Source organism: Falco peregrinus, chromosome 8 (genome assembly GCF_023634155.1).
Source record: "Falco peregrinus isolate bFalPer1 chromosome 8, bFalPer1.pri, whole genome shotgun sequence".
NCBI lineage: Eukaryota > Metazoa > Chordata > Aves > Falconiformes > Falconidae > Falco > Falco peregrinus.
The window spans coordinates 17,235,485-17,253,395 of NC_073728.1; the positions used below are offsets into that span (position 1 = coordinate 17,235,485).

The 17,911-nt window shown below is 36.9% G+C and overlaps 1 long non-coding RNA gene across 3 annotated transcripts in view; it reads right to left on the bottom strand.

The window, feature by feature from the left end:
- Positions 1–17,911, bottom strand: part of LOC129785041 (uncharacterized) — a 48,077-nt gene that overhangs the window by 13,266 nt on the left and 16,900 nt on the right. For all 3 annotated transcript variants that reach the window (XR_008748497.1, XR_008748498.1, XR_008748496.1), the window contains exons 3-4: positions 1,111–1,257; positions 48–165 (exon numbers count right to left, since the gene is read on the bottom strand). This is a non-coding gene — a long non-coding RNA (uncharacterized LOC129785041). The remainder of the gene's footprint in view (positions 1–47; positions 166–1,110; positions 1,258–17,911) is intronic.

Sequence of the window (17,911 nt, forward strand, 5' to 3'; positions counted from 1 at the left end):
TCAGAGACATTTTTTGCCTGAAGGCACTTCCTGGACATCTTTCATACCTTATAGAGGAGTCCTTAGTGCATGCTCTGTTGACTGAGATCCTAGGCATGGCAGCTACCAGATGTCATCCATTCATTAAGACTGAAGTCATCTAATGAGAAGCAAGACTTCTTAAGACTGTTGGTAGTATAAAATAAAACAAGACAAAAATATGTAAAAATATCCTGCTAATGTATTGCGTAGTGCATTTTAGAGCTACTTACAGTATATAATACAAATCCCACTTATTTCTTCACATAAAAGTTTCTTCCTCTTTGACCTACCAAACCTTAGAGCATTAGACTAATCTGATTTCCGTTTTCTTGACTTTTCAAAGCTTGGTAATACCTTTAAGTTTCTTTTATGTGGCCAGGTTTCTTATGATATCACGTAACTCTTGTGATCTCACCCCAGATTTGCTGAGTGTAACTAACTAAATTCGTTTTGTGGCTGTATCACCTTTGTCTCTTAATAAACCAGTGTGAATGCTGACTCTTGCAACCACTCATTTCCAAACATGCAACTGCATACTCTCACATGTGGGAATGAAGGAGGCGGCTGTGGAAAAAGCCCTGTAAAGACAGCAATCATTATGCTTGTAAGTGCTTGCTGTCCCTGACCAAGAATGTTAAAGAATTAATTACTTTTAACACCAATTCTGCTCTGTATGAAGTATGAATTACTGATTAATGAACTCCAATCTGTTCCAGCTACATCCTACACCCCATATGGCATATAAAAAACCCTCTTAAAAATAAAGTTATAAAAAGACATCTACTAAATCATACCCCAACCTATGACTAAAGTAGGGGTTACATCTATAATCTTATGACTTACTACATTATTCAAAACAGTTTTAGAAGTTACTAACAAGGATTAAGATGCTTCTTTGGGAGACTGCCTCATTCCACCAAAATGGCTTTATCAAATTTTCCCAGATATTCAGGGCAATTATTTATTCTTTTATAGATGTTGATATTGAGTCTAGCAAGAAGAGTAACAGGTAAGATATACAGAAAAAGTTCTAGATAAACCAAAAATTCCCTGTACTTAAAATATATTTTAACAAATAAGGAGAAATACCTTTGCTTATTACTTATCAGTGATGATGGGACCATATTAGATGTACTTTCTTTCAGTGACACAGCTGTCTCTGACATCTTACAGAACAATTTCTTTCCATTTAAAGTCTTCTTTCTTGGCAATGCCCAGAGAAATGTTACTGGCAGTCTATGGCATATGACAAAATAACAACTGTTAGAAGAGCATTTCTACCTACCTCAGTTATGCACAAAGAAGGCAGGGAAACAAAGTAGCTGGGAGCTGTTTGAAGACCTAGAGCAGTACATATGGAATGAGATACAGCTCTCCTGGGCCATGTCTAGATGGCACACAGCCCCAGGGAGACCAGCTGCCCTAGGCTCCTGATTGTCCAGGCTGGGAACCTGATGGCTGTGTGCTGTTGCTCCCCTCACTTCTGCTTTCCAGGTCCCAGCCAAAGCAGCCAGGGCATGGTGAGAGGCAGGTAGGCTGTTACAAAATCCTCCTACCGTCATGATGGAGTCCAAATGAAGCATGAACCTAGGCATAAGCACTCAAAACGCTCCTACCTGGCTCAGACATAGCCTTGATATCTTGGCTACATGATTATGCTTGTGTCCTTAAGTTTATGGGGAGTGGGGTTTTAAAACAGTCAGATGGATAATTTTGGCATAAAGTATAACAAAAAGCCAAGGTTTGTGCAAGCCCTACACATCTTTTACACTTGTTTTCAATGAATAGGAGCAAATGTGACCATCAGCAAAGATTAACTTAGTTTTATATAAGATACATCTAAAGCAGAATAAATCAGCATGTAAACATGTACAGAGTATGTCCCTTGTATACACTCAATCTTGTTCTTGCCAAACTCCAGTTCCAAAAAAAATAGAAAGTTAGTAGAAAATCATATCCAAAGACTATTGGATGTTATGATCTGAATGAATAAAGGGTAGAGTTTTACTGGGTAGTATTCACTTACTTACATACTAGGACTTATGCTGTGGTTTATGGTTGGGAATTTTTTGCTTCTGACTTTTTCAAAGAATACAGGGTCACTAAACTTAAGTGGTTCCCTGTCTCCCACAAATAGCCCTTAAAATCATAGGTTGTTTTCTCTTTTTCCAGGATTTATTTGATTTTTAAAAGTTTATACTTGGTTATATACACATATTCCATAAATGTTAGCTTTTCTGTAAATTTGAAAGACCTTCAGGTGATATATAGATGATGTATGACTTACCCTGGACAGGGGACATAAGGTACTTATCAAAATTCAGGCCTGTTATTGCCTCTCCTTTTATCTCTGTCCACTATAGTGAAAAGCTTTGTATGCCCTTCCAGTAAAGGACGCAAGGCTGGCTAGCAGTCAGTGTGACAGAAGGAAAGCAGTGCAGCAGAAAATTGGATAACAGGATAAAAACCACAAGGACCACGGGAAGCCCATCAAAACTGCCTCCTCTTGTCAAAAAACAGACAAGTGACAAGCACAAATATAAAGTATTATCCACAATTCTGTATTTCTAATGATATCACAATTACAGTCCTGCTTCCTATAGGCAACCACTTAACTTTTGAGGCTTGACCTTGCAATAGCAAACCAAATGTGGTGTGACAAAACAAATCTGTGGAAGAATTGTTTGCATTCAGACATCTGACTATACAGTCCCAAACTAACTTTTTTTTGGTTATTTTCCCCTAGAAAAAAATGTTCAAAGAGTGTTGCTCAGTCACTGATCTAAAAAACATGTTGACTTAAGACCATGTACATATTTAGTGATTCCAGATCGTGCATCAGAAAGAGGCAGGCAATTTAAATTGTCTGCCAACAGTTCAAGGCTGTGGCTAATTCATTACTCACACATCTCTAGTTGGAGTACTAATTTAAACTCATGTGTGTCATATTAATTGTAATCTTGTTTCAAAGTGACAAGATAAATATCTCAAGGTACATAATATATTATGGACATAGGTCAAAACAAATGAGTGTCTAAAACAGATTAACACTAAATACATGCAATATGTCATGTTTGTAAATTAAGAAAGGATAAATTACATTAACATTTAACAGATTGTTCATTATACTTCATCTATGCTTAGGCTTAAATACACTAAGAGATACTTCTCTGTACATAAGGTCTCCTCTAAAAAACTCATACAGAATATTTAGAATTGCATTCTTGGGATACAGAAGCAGCAGTTCCCAGATGCTATAAAGAAAAGCACACATTGCTAAAGGATAAACAAACCGGCCATCCTATTGTAGTTTCTTTGATTTATTCTTGTTATTAGTGGGAATGTAAAAGAAAAAATCAAACATATTCCCAGTTTTTCTCCTTCCTTCCTGTTACAAGATTAGTTAAACATGTTGGAAACCAGTGGTTTAATTTAAAGCACTCTTGCAGCTTTTCCTCACAAGGAAAGATTTGAGCTGCTTCATCAGTTCAATCACCTGAGCAATACACTGTTCTTATTGCACTTACAGAACTCTATGCCTTGCTTCAATAACAGCCAGTGTCTTGCGGGGGCAACCAGCCCCCGGGACATGCCCTGCTACAAGTTCCCTCTAAACGCAAACCCTTTGTCGGGTTCAGAAACTCACAGGAACGCCTTTGAGAGTGTTCCCAGGTAAAAACAAAGGCGTGTTAGAAAATACATATAACTGCTCCTGTGACTGAAGAATTTGACATATCAAAGAGAGTTTATTCATATTTCTATTGACACAAATGTGTGTTAAAAAAAGGAGGTATATTTTATATTCACTAATATTCAGAAATGGGAACTTTTGTAAAAATCTGTACATAGGATATATGTATATCTGATACATGCATTAATCCTTTTTGCAACCTGCATAAAAACATATTTTACATTCAGAGTTTCAGCTGCTATTAATTTTCCTGGTTTGATATTATCACTTAAATACTCTTTAAGATAAATTTCCTTTTTCTAGGGACCGTTCTCCCAAATGCATTATTCAGTTACAAAGTTAATTCCAAAGCAACCTGGATTAGGAGCCCAGCCTCCACAGAATTTATCAGACAAAAAGAAGGATAGTAATTACATCATAGTAAATAAGTATTTTGTATCATTGTAACTAAATCTGCACCAAATGTTCTAGCTGTTATTTGTATTTCTCACCAAAAACAATGTATAGACCAGCTCTTGTACACTCAAAAGCAAGTATAATCCTATTGATTCAACGAATGTGTCCATATATCTAAAAATTAGTAAGTAGGAAGCATTAACACAACTCATGTTTTAACTGATTTACTGAAAGCAATAATCATTTCAGGTTGAAACCACTGATCATGCTGATTTTATCAGCTAATTTTTTTTTCCCTCTTGTCATAAGAATTCCATTGATAGAATGAATAATAACAAAGGGATTGACTTAATTCCAGATGATATTTTAATTCATTCAATTTTAGTCACCCTGATGATAAGGCTGTAACACAGCTTTTAGATAAAGAATATCTGATGAGATTTATGTACTGAATGGAGGCTTTTCCATCACTAAATCATGCTCTCTTATATCCATCTATTTCTACAGAAGACTGCTGAAGCCTCATACTCTTTAAGTACTGCCATTTAAAGATAGTAATTCAAATTCCATTCCTTTTGCCATATAAGTGTCATTCTTTATATAAATAAGGTCAGCCATTTAGACCTATTTGTTTTGATATGTATGTCATCTACATTTAATTGCGCTGTATTTCACGTCTCTCTTAAGGCATCGTGATGTTTCTCATCCTGCTTTACTATTCATCCTGACATTTGTCAGTAGGATAGCAGCACTGTTAACACAATTCATGTATCAGTCACTGGTTGTTGTCATCCTTTGCTATTTCCAAACCCCTTCTTTTAAACAATCTACCAGTTTTCATGGAAATGTACAAATGCTAATCAGAACCAGCAACAACTCAAACTGTGGGATAAAGGAAGGAAGGAACAGAAATTGGTGGGATAAATCAGACTTCATTGCTTACGAATGTAGCTGTCAGTATATGTGCATAAACAACTTTTCCTTACTTTCAGACCTCACATCCTGCTCAGTGGTAAAAATAGAGCAAACCTGGAGTCTTTGCTGCTACTATAGGCTAAACATGGACCACTGGGATTCAATAAAAGGGGCAGTTACCTCAGTGTTAACAAGGCCAATGGAATAATGTCTCATTCCCCTTGCCTGAAACCCCTGGGCTATGGGGATTATTCCAATCAGAAATGCATTTGCTACATGTTTTGAGTGTAAGTAGTCTTTCATAGACATATTACTGTCTGGTTAATGTGGAATCTCATCTGGCTCCCACAGGGAAAAGATTCTTCATTTCTTTTGGTAGTTTACGGTTAGATTACCTCATGCTAGTAATATCTGTCAGACACTGGCTGATATTTTCAGGAAATCTGTGCCTAGACCAGTCTTCCTCATTGAAGCAGGTAGTATCAGACTGACAACACGGAATGACAGAAACACAAGCTGGAAGATCACATTTGGAATCAATAACGTGCAAGGCAGCGGAAGGGTCAGCATACAGAGGAAGGAATGTGGAAGATAAGATGCAATAATTCTAAAACTTTCTGGAAGGCAGTACAGAGTTAAGCAATCAGAAAAGCTGTGAAAAAAGATATCCCAAACTACAGTAATTTTGTTTTTCAGTGTATTCCTTTCCACTTCTTTTGACTGAACTGAAATGTTGTGGCATTATTTTTTGTCATATCGAGAGAGAATATTTATTCAAGGAACTATAACTTAGAGATAAATTCAATCTGACAAAACAGTCTAAAACATGCATGAAAAAACAAGTGAATTTGTAAATGTATTACTCAGCAGAAGCGTTCACATGCCAGGCAGACATATATCTGATATGCCATCAGGTTATGATCACTGAGATAAAATTATTTTATGAACATACTATGTGAGTTGATTAATGAGGCGGATCTGTTGAATGACCTCCAAAGGTCTCTTCCAACTTGAATTATTTTATGAATATTGATATCAAATTACTTTTGTGAAGTGTCCTAGATCATTGGAATTGCAGAAGGAGCAAACCTGAGGGCAAAAATGTGATACAAAGAGTACCCTCCAGGGGGTCTTAGCAGAAATGACAGGAAAATTTAATGTTTTCACGTTTTCAGACAGAGGCAAAAGCATTTGCTTTGCATGTCTGGGGAAGATTGAACACAATAGAATGGGGTATTGCCAGTGAGCACTAAGAGAAAGAAAAAGGTGGACAGCATAAGCCTTTCACGAACAACTCCTTCCCATATTCCCCTGTTGGATAGTGAGATATGTGGAAACAACCTGTGCAGATTATTTTATTACTCCAAAAATATGTTTTCCATCAAAAGTTTCATGTTAGAAGTGATACTTCATTTCAAGGACATAGTCTGCTCATCTTATTGCTGTAAGGGCTCCAAAGACACTGCGACAAAAGGTCAGCGCCTTTAGTTTAAAGCAGGGCAAATTTTTGCACTTTTAAAAAATAATTTGTGTTTGGAAACATCACAATTTTGAGTCAAGTACCTTTCTCAAACCTATTGAAATAAATGGAGATTGCATACTGTATTTAAACAGGAGAGGGATCAAGCATCAGAGAGACTTTTTACAGCAATAATGACAACACATGCATTTTTTCTCCAGGAAATTCTTAGATCTTGACATTTTGAAGGCAATGAAGCCATTTCTCATATTTGTTGGGTTTGGGAGAATTTTGAACTACACTGAGCAGATGCTAAAACAGATGGACACTGTCTTTTGGAAAAGTGGGGAAAATATCTGATTAGAAAATGTCATGCTATTGTTTCTTCTTTTTTCTAGCTGAATAAGCTATGAAAGGACTTTTTCTTATGTCATAATTTGAGGAAAACATAAATTCTGACACTGACTTAGTCAATACTGCATAAGAAATGAGGCCCTGGCCCTGCTCCAGTCCTCCTTTTCTAAAGAGTGATCTTGTGTTGGGTAGCTCCAGTCTCTGTTTTCCACTGAGGAAAAGCATTTCAGGGTGGTAAGAATCACAGCAAACTGTATCTGGAGTCAGAGCAATTTCAAATGGGCAGTAATCCCCATGAAGACAGTGAACCCTGCTCTGACTAGGGATAATGGAACAACTTGGCAGGGTGATTGTTTGCTATATTTTGTTCTTTCACCACCTGGGCTAGACGTCTTTGTGGGAGCCCAGCAGGACTGGGATAAGAAAAAAAGAAGAGATGCTACTCCTCAACTCTTGGTATCTTTCCTAACTACTGCTTGCTCAGGGGCTGGAGGTGCTGTTGCTCATCATAAAAATCTCCCTAAAGATTCCACGTGCCCTTCCTCCTGGCCCTGCATCAGTCAAACTGTTTGCCATTCAAAATTGGTGCATGGGAAACTTTGTTGCTTGAATATAGCTGTTTCATCTCCAAATTCAATCAGCTTGAAAGCGAATTTCTGTTGGTGACTAGTCTAACTTGTATCATAACCAAAAGAGTCTCCTAATATTGGAGTTGTACAATAGAGATTACCCATGGAGGGGTCACACATTGTGAACAGAGCACAGGGGGGTCAAAAGGGGATTTGGTAACAGATCTAAGTTCTGACCTTTCCTCTTCTACAGACTACTCATCTCTCCACATTTTGCCCGTAAGTTAGTTAATGGGCTGTTCAATAAACCAGGCAATTTTTCTCAGGCTCTCCAGTAGTGTTTGCTGATGTATCAGCAGAACTCTCTGGTCTGATTCCTCCATCACACCAACCTGCCTTTTCCTTTTAATAACTGTTCTTTCTATTGTATTCTGTTCCTCTGTAGTTTGATTTCTACCACTTGCTTCCAAATAACATGAGAAACAATTGCAAACAGAATCAGAGCCCTATGAATAGCTGAATATGTGCTCCACTGACTGAATTGGGAAAAGATTAATTTTAAAACAAGCTGGAATAAACCCCTGAAAATTCAATTTTGTATACAGCAAAATACTTCACTCATGTCTAAATGGAATACTTTGCTTCATATTTTTAGGACTCTCAAAGTTAACAGGAGAGATCTATTTTTACATAGAAATTCAGTTCCTACAAGAAAAGCTGTTTTGATAGTGAAAGCGCATTGCTTTTAAATTTTGCAGCAAGATGTTTCAACATTGGATCGTTTTGGAGTTCCATTCTTCTTCACTGAAAACAATCACAATTAATTTAGGGACTGCTTTGTTTAACTCAGTTTGGTAATTTGGGGTGAAAAACATTCCAGACAAAAACATTCACCCATCTCCTGTTTGCAACAAGTTTCTTTGTGATGATGATTTTAGCGGAAACGTGAAAATTTTGCTTTTAGTCACATTTTTCTTCAGCAATGTGGAACCAGACTGTGGGTGGATTCTTCTGATGAACTTTTTTGAGGGAAACCTGAAACATGTCTGGAGTATGCTGTCTGGTGGCCTTATATCTTGTATGAAGTGCATGAATTTGTATAAATTTGAAACTTTAGTCCAACTGAAATTGCATCAGTAGCAATATAGGTTGGGTTTTAAACTGCTTATGAGGTTACCACCTGAACTGTTTAATAACTTAATTAGAAAAGGAATGGCTTTTTTCGCTGCACAATCAGTTTGTTAAATCCATTTAAAACAATGGTGAACTGACAATTAATAGACCACACAAATGAGAATACTGATGCAAATAATTTATTTCCTTGCAACATATGGTCATGTTATGTCATAACAATATCAGCTGAAGACTGAGACATTCTAGCCTCTTTATAGCAATGACTTTTTATGCTACTTTGGAAATAGATCAAAGAAATTAACTACCATGTTAAGCACGTAACACTATGCAATGGAATAAGAGTCTACCTTAGAATTTATGCCTTTTCCTTCTTACATTTAATTCTGGACACAAATATGAAATACCCACTTTTTTCCACTGTGATTTGTACCTTCAATATTTTTCGTCTAAGATAAGTTGTATTCTCCATGCTTTAATTCTCACATAAAAATTAAATGGCAAAATTACTGTACACCTCCTAACATATTCTTATGATGCAATAACCAAGTCCAACTTTTTAACACGTCCATTAAGCTGAAAATATTCATAATATCTTTACCCTTATTCTTCTCACCTTTGCCTCAGTATGGTATTTGTCACTTTTTAATTTTTTTAGGATTATATGGTCTAGCTAAATCCTTAATTCAATTTAAGAGTCATACCAGTGGCCTCATTCCATTTATTTTATACTCTATATTAATTAGGAAGAAAGTGTGATAGTCTGTCAAGCAGTTGTTCTATCTCTGAAGTGACCCAGACAGGGAGTTCAGTAAATACTGGATTTCACAATGCTCATCTTTTTCACAGTATGTTTGTACAATTTTGAAACAATGCACCTACCTTCCTTCTTTCTTTCCATGTAATGAGTAACTTTCATGTGAGTAACAGAAAAAATACACAGTCAGGAACTGAGAAGAAACCAGGAACAAACTACTGTGGCTAAAATAATGCATCAGACTGGTTACCCCAAAGAAATTATAGGAGGCAGTTGAAGCAGTATTTGAGGTCCTTAAGCACAGCTCCCAGAAACTCCCACTCCCATTGCTTGTCAAACAGCTGTGGGTTATTAGAAAGGCTCTTGAACTGAACCAAAGAGCCATTCTTAGGGTCATTTGTTATCACAGAACTGTTAACAAAGACCTGATGTTGCTGCAAAAATACTACAAAGGAGTGATATTTCTTTGCTGCTTGGTGGGTGACATAAACTACCAAGCATTCTGTCTCTTATCTATGTCCTATTGAAAAGTTAATTTTATATCTTTACCTTCTTGCAGTCCCTTGAGACTAACAAACAAGAATCTTTGCACATAATTACTGAGTTTGTGGAATCCTTTAAAATACAATTAGGGTAAAGCAGATAAAATACACTTTATTCACCTTCTAAAAATGTAAGACTTTAATGACTAATTAAAAATGCAAATATTAATTATCTCAGGAAAAAAAGCAGCTTGAACAATTCTGGAATTATAATTTTAAATCATAAAATACTGCTAAATGAAAAAGTGAGTGGTAAATGTCTAAATTAATTCTGAGCCACCTTGAAAAACTACTTTTACCAGAGGGATAAGGTTCAGTGTTCAGCAACGTAGTAGGCACAAGGTCAAAAGTTCATGAATTTTAAAATTTTATACAAGATCAGTGTGAGTCCTGCAGGACTGAAAAAGTGAAAATATGGGACTTTAATCTGTGCACTTGTGAATGTTTAGTAGCAAATCACATTCTCTTTGATCAGTGCCTTAAGATGCATTAAGAAAGTCTTCTGGAATTAGACATTGGTAATGACATGTGTTCCAAGACACCAGTGAAGGAAATAAAAGTGGAATGAAAAGAAAACTGCTTGCCACAGAAAACATACAGTCCCAATCACTTATAAAAACAAGAAAACCTCCCAAGCTGATCCCAAATTTCATCATCCTACTCCATCATTAAGAAGCTATGTAGAAAAAAAAAAATAATGCATTTTTCCTTCCAGTGTAGAGTTCCCAATTCTACTGTGCAGAGCAAAAATATGTACCACATGTTGATAGCTTGTGGTACTGAGTCATGAAAAAGTATAAAATATTTATACATGTTAGTCATTACTAGATAATAGATAGTTTCAGTGAGATATATCCCAGCTGGGAAACAAACAGCATTAGGTATTACTGTTCAAAACCTTATGTTTTGAATTAAAACTCAATGAAAGAGCAAAAATACATCAGGTCTATACTGGAATTACTGGAATAAAATACACAGTTGTTTTTTTCAAGTTCCAGTGTCAACTTAATCAACTATGAGAGCCTATCTGGAGCCATACTTGCACGAATACTGAAGTGTGTATGTGTGGTACATAACAGAATCACATTTTCTATGAAGTTTTAATGAAAAGGAAGAGATTCATCTAGAAAATAAAAGGCTGTAAGGGAAGGAAAAAAAAGAGGTAAATATGCATCTTTATTACAAAAAAGAGAGACTTTAATCTCCATTCATTGTAGAACATACTACCGCAGCTACTATTACTGTGTCTGTATTTATAGAAGAAACTAAAAGTCTCCAAGTATTTTAAAAGCTGGGATTCTCACCCTGAAGAACACCAGGGCATGACAAGCTGCACCCTACAGACAGATCTCAGGGCTACATTATGTGGTGCGCAAATAAAAAAAAAGTGAAGCTCTGCTCTTTCAGAAAACCAGCAAACTGTGGGTTTATATGCCGGTTTTTGCATTGTTGGAGAAGGCTTAAGATGATATTAAGTAACCTAGAGAGACACCCAGAAGTTCATGAAATTATGTTTACTTATGTAAACTGGCACTTAAAAGAAATACAGATTAACTAGAGTGTGCAGAGAAGCATCTTGGCACAATTTGTATTCTGCAGCACCTGCATTTAAAATTAGTGGGTCGTTGTAAAGCCTGGACTGCAACAACTGAGTATCAGAGGCTGAAGTATGGTGGGACAGTTGAAAATTTCTGCAGAGCATGATAAAATTCGTTGAAGAATAAAACACATCTTTTGCAATCCTGTAAATACATCCTTGCTATTATCATTAATATATATATTGTTGTCTCACTGAGTGCTTGCAATTTTGCAGTTTTCTTAGCTTCAAGAAATCAAGAGAGCTGTGGGTTTTGAATGGTAGAAAAATAGCCTTTACAAAATTATGTATTTCATTACACAGGACCTGTTTAGCTAAAACAAACAGAGCATGTCAAATGTTGCAAGTGGAAGAAGGTTTTAAGCTTTGCCTGGGACAAATTTTGCCGAGCAGGAATATCTGGCTTTAGCATTTCATTTGTGCCAGTGTAGTTAGTATCTGATCCAAGTTGGATGGAAAGTGTCTGTTCCAAATGTTTAGCAGATGGAAGGGTGGTGAGTAGTCACAAGAAACAGGTTATTTCTATTACAACAAATGGCTTGGAAAACAGGTATTCCTCCACTGCCACTGACAGATATCATTATAGCACAGAGCATCTTTAAATCAGGTAGATTGATGTAAACTCAAATGTAAGGTGTCTCACTGTGGGTAGTGCTGCTTTGTAAAATCCTGGTGCCTTCCAAATGCTGCTCATAGTTCGCACTCAAGGCTACAGTTATGTTGTAAGTTTACCTGGCACATCCTGCCATCCCTTCAGAGCAGGATAAATCTCATTGATTTGAACTGAAGATTTTGCCACTCTAAGGACAGTACATTCAGGCCCCTCTCCATTTCACTGTTACCCTGGAAATTTTTTGTATGAAATACTACAATTGCTTCTGCTTTTACTTTTAAAAACAAAAGGTACCAATGGAAAAGGAGCAGAATCGGTATCTCTTTCTTGTCCATGTAACCACTTGTAATTCTTTTGGCATGAGAGCTGCCAGACACTTTGACTCATAGAGTCAGAGCTAATATACCAGTGTAAAAATAAGAGATACTGAGACAGCAGGAAGTGTTCCAGAAAAGCAGTACGATCTTCACACAGCTTCTTTTCTCCTTTCTTCTACTTGGCATGCTGTATTTTGCAGCTCATTAGTTATCATATGTTCACTTTGCTCACTGATTCTCATGATAAATACCTCTGGTAAAGAAAAGCACTGTGCAGAAAATCTGCCTCCCTATATTGGGTACGATGGAGAAACTACTTTTAACCCCATCATCCTCAGTCCCAGATTGCAGTTGTGTCTTTCAGGTCCTCATCTCATATATCATTTGCTGTTGGAAAAAAAAAAAAAAGAAAAAGAAAGAAAGAAAGAAAAGAAAGAAGGAAAGAAAGAAAGAAAGAAAGAAAGAAAGAAAGGAAGAAAGAAAGAGAGAAAGAAAGAAAGAAAAAGAAAAAAATACTATAGCAATAATATAATCGACTTATGCTGGCAAGCATGACACTATTTCTTGGGTCTAGGCCATATGCCTAACATTGTTTTATACATGCAGTGTATATTATACAAGCCTAAAAGGTTGAAATATTGATTTAACCCTGAAAAAGATTTAATTCTTCAGCATCTGTAGAGTGCTCAGTTTCATGGCTTTTCCTTTGGCCAATTGTATATAAAGGAAATTCTCAAAGTTCATTCAGAAACATCAGATCCAAGTTTCTGATTTCTTCTCAACTGAACAGGGAGATGTTTTATAATTTTTGCAATTTAATTTTTTATAATAATTGAATACTTTCTTATGTGGTGTTTGAGTAGAGCTCTGTATTACCTTTGTACAATCCTAGCATAGTACTCTCTGTGACAGTAGGAAGATTTGTGCCCTATCACATACCAGACATTTAAAGCTTTCTGGTATTGAAAGCACTGTTGCCACTATGATTCTATCCAAATAAAGCCAAGAAGGGATGTAAGCATAGCTTGGAGAGCAGCACTGAAAGTGCAGTGTGGTCATTACAAACCCTTCTTCCTGCTTCTGTTTCCAGAAAGTCAGCGCTGGATGACAGAAATGTACTACAGGCTTAGACTGTAACAACTACTTATTTTGAAGGGCAAAATGTGCACTACGTCCATTTCTCTGTCCTCTGGTTGTTTTACAGACAGCTCCTCATGTCATTAGTTTTGCTTATTCTCCAGGTCTGGGTAGGGGTTTCTAAGCTTTGATATAAAGTTACAGTAGTGTCCAATGTTATACTTCCATGGATTCAGTATGTTTCAAGCAGCTGCAGGAGAACAAGTCTAAACCCTCCTATATTCTGATCTCAAGAAGGCACAGAAGATCAGGTTTTGATCTCCTGTGGGGCATTTTCTTTTTCTGTGTGTGCATGTTCATCTTAATATGTAGTCACAAATATGTCTGTATTTAAGCCAGTTCTTTAAATACCATGGGAATTGGATTGAGACCAGTTCCCACAGACTCAATAGAAATGGAAAATTAGGAACTGGGAAGAAATCCAATGTATATGAACTATGCTTCTTTAATTCTGTCGGTTTCTATTTACAAAGACCAGAACTGATGAGGCTACTGAGAAGATTGAAGTCTAGCACTCCAGTGAAACTATCTTATCTTTTGTCTCCATATAATTATTATTGCTAGTTCTTACAATTTTTTACAATAGTAATACAATATGAATACTTAAAGAAAATAATATTAATTTCAATATTACAGTAATTCTTGCTTTAGGAAAATGTACAGGGAAACTTGCAGTCCTCATTAAATTGTCCAAAACCATTTTCCCTGTTGCTGTTGCTCAGCAGTTCTTTTATACCCTGAAGTGCAAGCATGAAGATTTATATTCCTGCCAAAATTCTTGATTATTATGATTCTTTACATTTCAGTTTTAGATATGCATAGAAATAGTTTACCCCAAACATTATCCACCCCCTCTTCTTCATGATATCATAAGTAAACAAGATCCATTGACCAATGCTGTTATGCATGCAAACATTTCTCAAACAAGAAATGGTTTGCAGTCTGCCAGAGAACTGTTTCCGCTGCAAACACACAGCCTCAGGGGCAGCTTACACAGCAGAAGTGAGGGATACAGCTTTTGAACAGGTTCAGCAGCCCAAAGCACCTTGTGCATGAGTGTTTGCCCTTCTCACTTACGTGCAGAAAGCCATATTTCTGTTCAGAGCAGGCTGCAAAAGACATTGTACTTTCAAAGCTATCTGACCAAGAAAATTGCTCAAATGTACAAAAACCTTTGGCAACTTCTTCTGTGATGGTAAAATATTAACTTAAACCTTTAATTATAAGTTGAGTTGGAGGTACAGTTACCCAGTTTGAATCTTAAACATAACATGCATGAATGTATAACAACTGCTTGTACCTGAGAACCTGTTGCCCAGTTTCAAAAAGCTAAGAGCAATCAGAAATCTGTTTTCATCCATTCTTTTTAAGCAGTATTCTGACATCTTGATGACCTTTCAAATAGACAGTATATTATAGTGACTGAATGAAAGAAAGCATGCATATTGTCTGTATGAACAAAATATCTAAACCCTAGTGTTAATCATCTTTTAGTTCTCCTTGTGATTCTCGATGTTGATGTTTAAGCTTAAGAGTCTACCAGCAGCTCTGACACTTTTATGATATCCCAAGGCTCATACCTGGGTATGAACTCAGTGTGTTAGTGGGAACACCACAGAAAGACTTCTGCATGATCTGCTACCACTGAATCTGACTTTATGCAAGTTCCTTATGATATGGCTCATTTTAATTGGAACCCAGAATGAAAATAATCTTCTGTAAGTTTTCTTAGTAACATATTTGTTTCTTGTACAAACGCCAAATGTTTTAATGAGTTTCCTCATTTTTATGAGCCTTTTTACTTCTTATTTTAAAGATTTGTTGAGACAACCCTCAGAACAATGAAGAAATCCCTAGTGTTCTTCATGTAAACTGAAAGGCTGGTCTTAAAGCTTTTGTAACTATAGATCCTAGGAAGAATAATTTTCCTGAGCTCTGATGATGAAGTAGAATTGGTGGGGTCTGTACTCCAAGGGCAATGTATTAACAGAAGTGAAATATCAGAGGTGTAATTTCTGCGTATAATTACTGACAGCCTCTCATCTGAAACATGTGTGATGTCAGAATTCTACAGTGCTCTCTTATTTTTATTTTATTTGTTTACCTTAACTAAATTTAAACATATCATCAACACCTCCAGGCATTGTATGGTTGGTTTTTTTTAATAACAGAAAATTGTTATAACGGATTTGCCATTGTAGTCTGAAAGTCTTCCTAGACTTTCTTCTAGTATTTCCCGAGAATCACTCATCTCTTCAGAAAAAAACCTAGACAGAATATACAGAAGATCTGTAAATTGCCTTTGAGGATTTAGTGAAAATTTAGCTGTCTCTTTGTTAAAGCCACTATTGCACCAGTATTTTGGAAGATACCAGTCTCTAGCATAAGTAGGATCATATTAGAATGTCATTGTTCAACTTTAACTTGCCTGGAAACACTGTGAAATGCTTTATAAATAAGGGAACATAGTCTTAATGTATTTGCTACATACGTTATTAGCAAGTAAACACAGCAGTTTATACAAGCAAAAGTTTTTTAATGCTATGTCTTTACAGCATAAGCATGGTCCAGGAATCTACACTCACGCTTACAGAAGCCTAGTATAAGATCCCTAGCTGAGAAGATGATAGGTAGTTTCCAGCACAGATCAAAACAATAACCATGAAGTAGGTTTCAGACAGTAGCCAAGGGTTCAACAGGATCCTGTGTAACAGCATAGAGGTGTTCCCTGCTCTTCCCTCTTGATATGTGTGTTTGTAGCTGGGCTGAGTCATTAGCTAGTTCAGAGGTGCTACCCAGTGACCCAAGGAATCTCTGGGAAAACGGTGGCATCAGGGAAAAGGCAGAGAAATCCCCATCCTCTTCTGCCACTAAAATCACTGGAGCTGGCTATAAAATTAATTTTCTAATTGATATTCTAACAATCTAGTCCATGTGACAAAAAGGTCTTTTTCCTTTTTTCCTTTGAGTTCCTGTTCCTATGAACTCCAGGCAGGGGGGGTGGGGGGGGGGGGGGGGGTGGTGGGGTGCGGGGGGAAGAAAACAAAGAAAGACAGACAAGAAAAAAGAAATGTCCTATAGGAAGAAAAAGAAGAGCCTGTCTGAGGAAGCAGAAGGAAATGTGATCATAAAGAAAGAGAAATCAATTTAATTTGAGATGTCAAAACTGCAGGCAGGCAACAGTAACACAAAATGACTGTAGAAAGAGACTATGAAATCTTTTGTGGTAACCTTTGGAAAATGTCCATAACAGCAGGCTCCAAGATAGGCTTTTAACTCTTTTGAAGTTTTTTTAATCACTAGTCATAAGAGTTTCTCAGTATTTACTTTGTGAAATTCTTCTTTATAGTTGGAGAGCATTGGTCAGTATATGTTAAAGCAAGATGTGCAAATGCCTCTGAACTTAACCATGCCAGTGGCAGATTAAGAGCTTTCATACTGTGAAAGCAAACCTTGCTGCTCAGGCAAAAAGATATGAAAATTCAAGCTCCAAAGACTGGTCAAATAAGGAGTATAAACATGTTTTAGACAAATCTCTTTGTATAACTTAAAACTTCATGTCTCTGCCAATGCATTCTTTTCCAGGAATATGAAATTAAGATCTTCCAAATTTGGCTTTGCATGTTTTTAGCACGGCTTTTTACAACTGGATCTGACATCCAAACTGATACCATAGTTCTGTTTCTCTTCACTGGGTTATTGCAGATTGATGACAGATTGAGTAACAGCTTTATATAGAAAGAGTTTCAAAAAGCCTCCCAAACTGTTAGCAATTTATTTTTCTCCTTACTGTGGAAATGTTTTGGCTCTGTATTGCAAGGTAGCATCTTTAGCTGGCATCACTCAGCCAGTTTCAGGCCATTTAGTTCTACAGGGAAGCTCTAGCAGCCCTCCAAGCAAACTCCAGAAAGGGACCCCTTGAACACACAAATGTTCACATTCACATCTTCATGGAGTCCCCACTATTTTCTCAGTAGAATCAAAATTCAAACACCTCAAATCACCTGACATGGGTCAGACAGGAAAGAAATATATAGTAAGGCAATATCTATGCCAATCTACATATCCTTACTGTGTAATCAAAAGCAGTCTCGTGAAACCCAGCTATTGCACATGTTCTTGGTGAACCGGAGTCCTGCTCTGCCTGCAACATATCTTTTTTTAGCTCTTTTCCATTGGTTTTGTTCCCCTGGCTCCTGACAGAGCACTGGCCCTGAGCAAGGGCAAGAGCTGCAGAGGGGAGGAGCAGCTGGGTGGGAGAGTTCCCCCAGCAGGGAGCTCTACGAGCTGCTTAACTTGACAGCCACGTAGCTGAATGGATACACAGCTCTTGCCTTGGAGCCAGACCAGAGCGTGAAGAAGGAAAAGTTACTGTTTCATTTCTTGTGACAAAATAAGCAGTAAGCCAAGAT